Consider the following 7,645-nt stretch of genomic DNA (forward strand, 5'->3'; position numbering starts at 1 on the left):
ACTCAGATTTAGGGTTGATACAACCATCATAATAATATTGTTAATAATAACAATAACAATAATGATGTAATAATGTAAAAATTATCATTAAAGGGGAACTATTTTACTATTTCTTTCACTATTTGGGCACTTTTACACAATTCCTGTGAGTCTATGGAACACCTCTGTAATATATATATTTTTTTTATTCATTGTTTTGTATTTCTAATCAAGTCCTCAAAAACAGCATTTTTCTACCTCAAGATCTCAAGCTGTTTTGAGCCTGGGCTCCTAAACCACTGCGCGTTCTGGTTCGCCTGAACATTAACATGCAGCAGTGTCTTTATGACATCACATATAGGGCACATTTTCAAATGACTCAGTTCAGTGAGGGTGAATATTGTGAGAGGAGAATTGGAAGAATGCGCCAATATGAGAATTTTGAGACATAGATCATATTAATATAAGTTCACATAGCTAGGAAACAATGCTAAACACTCAAAAAGGCCATTTATAAGATAGTTCCCCTTTAAGAATACCCGATTATGAGAAAAAAAATTACGATGCATGGAATATTGTTGAGGCACACTAGTTACAACTATATTTCAAACTGGCACTCCATGTCAAAAAGGTTGCTGACCCCTGCTGTAGGCTATCACTGTACGAAAAAAAGCTGCAAGAAAACGGTAAATGTCAAATACTTACTGTCAAATTACAGTAAAATCAAATACATTTACAGATTACAACCTGTTGACAGAGTCACTTATGGGGCAACAATAACTTTGTCATGACGACAAGGTCCTCTCACTTAGCCATTAATCGGCGTGGTTTATTATCACATTGAGCATACTAGTACATGAGACCTTCTCTCTGTGAGAGGTAGATGGGAAGAGACAGAGGGGGAGTTAACATCTCCTTTTATACCTCTTACCTGGCGCCAGCATTAATAGCTCCGCCTATAGCGCCCTCTTGTGGAAACAGTTATACAGTTACATGCAATCGTATACATCACATAACTTTAACACAACCTTTATTTAATGGTTAATATTTTGATAAAAGGTAATTTACTGTATTTTTATGGCATTTACACTTAAAGTAGAAAAACAAAAGTAATCTGTAAAATAATACAGTGAATTAACCGTGAAAAAACATTTATTTTTTACAGTGATCATGAAACACTATCATGAAAGACTATCATAAAAGTATGATAAAAGTATCACAAATATACCTGTCACTGTACGTGGAGGCCTATGGAAAGTGGAGCCATCAGGAAAGCAGACTTTATTACTGCCTATCTACAAACTATAACTTCACTCACACACCACGACCTTCCAGACGTGGTGGAGGCACTGCTTTTGACCTCTCCCTCATGGTCTACAAATTCAATATCACTTCCAGCTCTGTCCCTCTCCTCTCTTGAATATCATGTAGCATCTGTCTCTAGTCCATTCTATCTGACCATTGTTACTCTCTATCACCCTCCAGATCCCCTCAAACACTTCCCAGACGAGCTGAACATGCTTCTAAGCTCTTTTCCAGAAAATGGCACCCTTCCTCCTAATGGGTGACTTCAACCTGCCTGACTCATCTCAGTCACACACAATGGTCTCTCTCTCCTACAATCCTTTTACTTGACTCCCACTGTCATGCTCTCCACTCACAAAGCAGGCAGCTCCTTGCAGACCTGGCGCTGTGGGCGGGCATTAGGGGTCCGGGCCCGCCCACTGAGTCAGCTGTGCCCGCTCTGGCGAAATTACTAACCTCGTTCCCAGTTTTATCTCCTCCGTGAGATAAAGCCTGGTAAAGAACTATGAAAATGACCCGCCCTACTCTGCTTCTGATTGGCTTACACTGATTCCTAGTTTCCTACTACCTAGTGTCGTATATTATCTAGATAAAACATGTAAAATATCAATGAAACTGTACAAAATGATACTAGAAGAAATGCTGGTGGTAAACTGTAAGGCATTTGGCAGAGGGGCGACAGGGGCTCCGTGGGAAATGGTGTCAGCAGGCACCAGGCCTAAAGATAGTAGGAAACAGTTGACTCTCCCCCACCTAGATAGAGAATAATCCTCCCCCTTACCTAAGTGTTATCAAGCAAGGCCACTGAGGAATCAGATAACAGTCCTCTCACACAACTGAGTTGCTGACTTATTAAGTCATAACTCTGACCTCTCAAATCTATCTTGAGATGGGCAGGAAAGAGTGGTGTTTACTTTAGCTAAACAAGAACAAAAGCTTACTTTAAAAGACCCGTTTCCCCCACTGTCTAACCCATTTGGTAGGAGACTAAAGAGGAACTTATTAACGTTAAAACAGGCATCAACAGGATCTGGGGGGGGGGGATACATTCTGTAGGATGATAAAACCTAGCATGTGAAGGCTCAGCTATTGTGGAGGTCAGAAGTCTTGTTGACAATAGCTGACCAGCCGTTGGACCCAGGAAAGGACTGGAGGGTAATTCCAGGCTACGGCAGCTGGTCAGGGACTAGGCTTCAGAGTATAGAAAATTAAACAATACAAGTATCACATAAATATACTAAAGGTTAGTCTAGAAGCAAGGGAGTTTCAGAAACATTCAGGTAGGTCAATCAAACATGATTAACATTGGACACTAGAAAAGCCAAATGGAGTTAAATACATTCTAGAATTAATGCTAGCATACTTAACTACAAGTAAAACTGTCATACAAAATCACATTAGATAATAGGTTTAGCAAGCATGAAAAGTTGACAACAAGTTAACCAAATACAAAAACATAGTTTGTAAATGAATGTTAAAGCTAAAAAAACAAGGTAAAAGATTACTTTGAAATAGGAATACAAACAGTAGGATGTAACATTAAATAAGGCAATTTCATAAGTTACATGTAGGCATAACTCTTAAAACTATTAGGAAACGGTAGTCACAATAAAGAATAACTCTTAAATAATAAGGATAAAAGAACCATGACACAGGACTCCTTATTGGTTAATCAAGAAACCAGTATACTATTTTCTGTTGAAGGACGTATGCTATTCTCTGTGCACGGAGAGAAGAACTGTAAGGATTCCCAAATAAGGTAATGGAATAGAACGGCTAACAGCCAGTCGGATTCTCCCCATTTTAGACTGTGTAACGTTGTGTCACCAGACCAGGATGACGTGTCACTCACAAAAGGAATTCCTGCTAGAAGGAATTTGGCCAATGGGAAAGGCCGATCTCTGGGGTGACGTCACCTGACAGGCAGGGAAAAGGTCTTCTCTCTCTCATTTAAACGGCAGGGAAGCGGACAGAAGGAGACTGGAGCGCTGAACACTCGAGCGATGAGAAACCGGAGACTCGAGAGCCGAGCCGGACACGCACAGAGCCACGGACACAGACGATCGCCTCGCAGCAGGGGAGCCAGACTCCACCGAGCCTAGACTAAATCAAGCGCTCCCAGCTTGGAGAATCACGGAGACCAGGGTTGCCTTGGCAACCAGCCACCACCAAGAGAGGCCCCGTGTTGTCTGGACAACCCGAGACAAACAGCACCACCACCGGAAAAACGAGTCTGACCGGCATCCGCCGATCAGAACGGGACCAACTGCCCCACCACCAAAGAGATGATTAGATAGAAGAAGCAGATCCTGTACTTGTTGAATTCATAGATGTGTTTTATTAAGAATGGAATAAACACCCCAGTTGTTTGATTCAGACCACCTCGTCTGCGTTTCCTTCATAGAACCAAACACCTGAAATGCAAACAATGCAGAGAGAAGGGATAAGACTATACGATCACAGAAACTAGATAAATGAATGAAAGAGACGTCAAATGTCGCCGTGACCCGTGCTGAATTGGTTGAAGACGACGAAAGCTACTTCTAAAAGGGACCAGGAGATTCTCTCCCATCATCGATACCTCTACGACCGATTGATCCTTCGCCTCATCAGCCAAGGACAGCGGGTTGTAGGTAAGTAAAAATGGTGCGTCTGAATTGGTGGAGGTCGAGCAGTTTCGAACAGGGTTTTTTTTTTTTATAAGTAGAGGTAAATGCTGCTGGACTAAAAATGGGTTGATGTCGGAAGACACCAGTGACCAGAATTCACGACCTGTCTCTGGTCTCGGCCACACCAACGCAGCACTTAAATAGGTTAGGGAATAGAGGGTGTTCGTTTAGGTTACCTAGGTTTTTCTCGTGGAACAGGGCAGCTAGCATGTGGGTCAGGGACACCGATCAGAGATTGGTAAAAATGTATTGATTAAAATTGTGTTGTTTAAGGAAGAAAGGGTGCTGGGATGGCAAAACTCTGCTCGCTCCACGACGATCGGGCCCACGCTTTTGAGTACGTCCCGTGGGGTGGGGAGAGGGTCATAACAGTATGATGAATTACAAACCCTCTATTAAACAAAATGATGGCTGGTCAGTAAGGACGGTATAAGATGAGTCTATTCTAGGTAGAATCGGCACTAATGTAATGAAGAAAAGGGCGCAATCCGAGTGAACGGTACAGAAGTGGAGCGAAAAGTGGCGAGTTTATAAGCAACTATGGAGCTATAAACAGGGAATTGTTCAGGGAAACAATTGAAAGTCTGGGGATAAGTGACATTTTTGGTTGATGAACGGGTTAAATGAGGGCTGTTTTCACTCGTCAAAACCGGGCCCCGCTCTGGGAGACGGCTGACGGAGGAACGAGAGTACCATTGTGGATTTTACAAACCCTTCGTCGAACAATAATGTGACTACCAGTAAGAGAGGTTATAGATGTCTGTATTTAGTTCAGATCGCGCACAGCCGAGGGATAGGGATTCGTGCCAGGTTGCTTAACGGGAAGCTCACTTAGAATCGGTACGCTGAGCAATAGACTTTGGAAGACGTTCCATATGCGAATTGTCGAGACATATTCCGACATCATTTAGGCTCAGATTGGCCATTGTCCAAATCTGAGAAACATCAAGCTCGTGGAGGAAAGAGGAACGTAGGAAATATGGAAATTGTGGTTTAAACGGAGAGCACGATAAACCACATAAACCTCTGATTCAAGCCGTCAGGTGGCTCTACAAGTAGGAAATATGGAAATTATGGTTAAACGGACGATTTGGCCATATAAACCTCCGATTCAAGCCGTCAAAAGGCTCTACAAAACTCTCCACGAGCCACTTTACATGGATGGAGCGGGTTTCTCGGGGTATAGCAAGACGGATTTTCTATAACTCGGTAGATATATAAAGCACTTTGAAAGAAGGAACTGCGTTTGTGATTAGGACATAGGGAAGAATTGTGTGGAATGGGCGAGGTTTAGGTTAGGAAATGTGCTTAGGATGGATGTGGCCAAGTGGATGGTATGTTTATAAATAGGACAATGTTTTGCTAAGTGTATATGGTTGGAGGAATGTCTGTTAGAGGTTATGAGTGAATGCCAGGGTATTTTTTGTATCATTATAAAACTCTAGTGACCAAAACGGCAGCGGAGAAACCATAACACTGTCCGTTGTATGGGGAAGGTTCGTTTTTTCAAGGGCAGTGGAACGTGGCATAGGTTAAGCTTGCTACATTAGCCACGAGGACGACAGCGATAACATACAGTAGGTGTTTAGTCTCAGCAGCACATACAGTAGGTGTTTAGTCTCAGCAGCACATACAGTAGGTGTTTCGTTTCAGACATACAGTAGGTGTTTAGTTTCAGCAGCACATACAGTAGGTGTTTAGTTTCAGACATACAGTAGGTGTTTAGTTTCAGACATACAGTAGGTGTTTAGTTTCAGCAGCACATACAGTAGGTGTTTAGTTTCAGCAGCACATACAGTAGGTGTTTAGTTTCAGCAGCACATACAGTAGGTGTTTAGTTTCAGCAGCACATACAGTAAGTGTTTAGTTTCAGCAGCACATACAGTAGGTGTTTAGTCTCAGCAGCACATACAGTAGGTGTTTAGTTTCAGCAGCACATACAGTAGGTGTTTAGTTTCAGCAGCACATACAGTAGGTGTTTAGTCTCAGCAGCACATACAGTAGGTGTTTAGTTTCAGCAGCACATACAGTAGGTGTTTAGTTTCAGCAGCACATACAGTAGGTGTTTAGTTTCAGACATACAGTAGGTGTTTAGTTTCAGCAGCACATACAGTAGGTGTTTAGTTTCAGCAGCACATACAGTAGGTGTTTAGTTTCAGACATACAGTAAGTGTTTAGTTTCAGCAGCACATACAGTAGGTGTTTAGTTTCAGCAGCACATACAGTAGGTGTTTAGTTTCAGACATACAGTAGGTGTTTAGTTTCAGCAGCACATACAGTAGGTGTTTAGTTTCAGCAGCACATACAGTAGGTGTTTAGTCTCAGCAGCACATACAGTAGGTGTTTAGTTTCAGCAGCAGATACAGTAGGTGTTTAGTCTCAGCAGCACATACAGTAGGTGTTTAGTTTCAGACATACAGTAGGTGTTTAGTTTCAGCAGCACATACAGTAGGTGTTTAGTTTCAGCAGCACATACAGTAGGTGTTTAGTTTCAGACATACAGTAAGTGTTTAGTTTCAGCAGCACATACAGTAGGTGTTTAGTTTCAGCAGCACATACAGTAGGTGTTTAGTTTCAGACATACAGTAGGTGTTTAGTTTCAGCAGCACATACAGTAGGTGTTTAGTTTCAGCAGCACATACAGTAGGTGTTTAGTCTCAGCAGCACATACAGTAGGTGTTTAGTTTCAGCAGCAGATACAGTAGGTGTTTAGTCTCAGCAGCACATACAGTAGGTGTTTAGTTTCAGCAGCAGATACAGTAGGTGTTTAGTTTCAGCAGCACATACAGTAGGTGTTTAGTTTCAGCAGCACATACAGTAGGTGTTTAGTCTCAGCAGCACATACAGTAGGTGTTTAGTTTCAGCAACACATACAGTAGGTGTTTAGTTTCAGCAGCACATACAGTAGATGTTTAGTCTCAGCAGCACATACAGTAGGTGTTTAGTTTCAGCAGCACATACAGTAGGTGTTTAGTTTGAGAAGGACTTAACAAAAAAGTTCAGGAATGAGTGGCGGGACAGTGTTTTAACTGCCACTCGGCTCTACTAATAATGGGTGAGTAGCCTGTGGAAGAATTTTGTTTGCTTTTTTATGCACCTTATTTTTGTCAGTTCAGTTCAGTTTGTCAGATAATTCAAAAGTGTTGAATAAATGGAGACCCTCCAAAGATATATATCCGTTCAGTCTGTTTTTGTATAAGTGAATGGGTCTCATTCTCCAAGGATTTACGACAAAAAGGGCTTTCTCTTAGGGCCATTTGAGACCTTTTCGGGCTGATTTTGGGATTCACCAACCGACCACCGCCACAAAGCCACTTCAACTCATTCAGAACCTGATCTCCAACCTACCAAAGTCAGCCCATGTTACCCCACTCTTTAGAGAGCTGCAGTGGCTCCCCATCGCTGCACAAATCCGCTTCAAGGTCCTCAATCAGAAGGGAAGGGAATGGCTCCCGCCTACCTCCGGTCAATGGTCTCTAACTACACACCCTCAAGACCCCTCCGCTCTACATCTTCTGGCCGCCTCAGACCCACTCCTATCCGAGCTCCAGTAGGGTCATCAAAGAGAAGCCGCCTATGCTCTGTCCTTGCTCCACAATGGTGGAACGAACTTCCCACCACAGTTAGGATAGCCGAAAAACAACCAATATTTTGCCATTGACTAAAAACACACTCCTTCAATCAATATCTGA

This window comes from Notolepis coatsorum, assembly GCF_963971535.1.
Source record: "Notolepis coatsorum genome assembly, chromosome: 13".
Lineage (NCBI taxonomy): Eukaryota > Metazoa > Chordata > Actinopteri > Aulopiformes > Paralepididae > Notolepis > Notolepis coatsorum.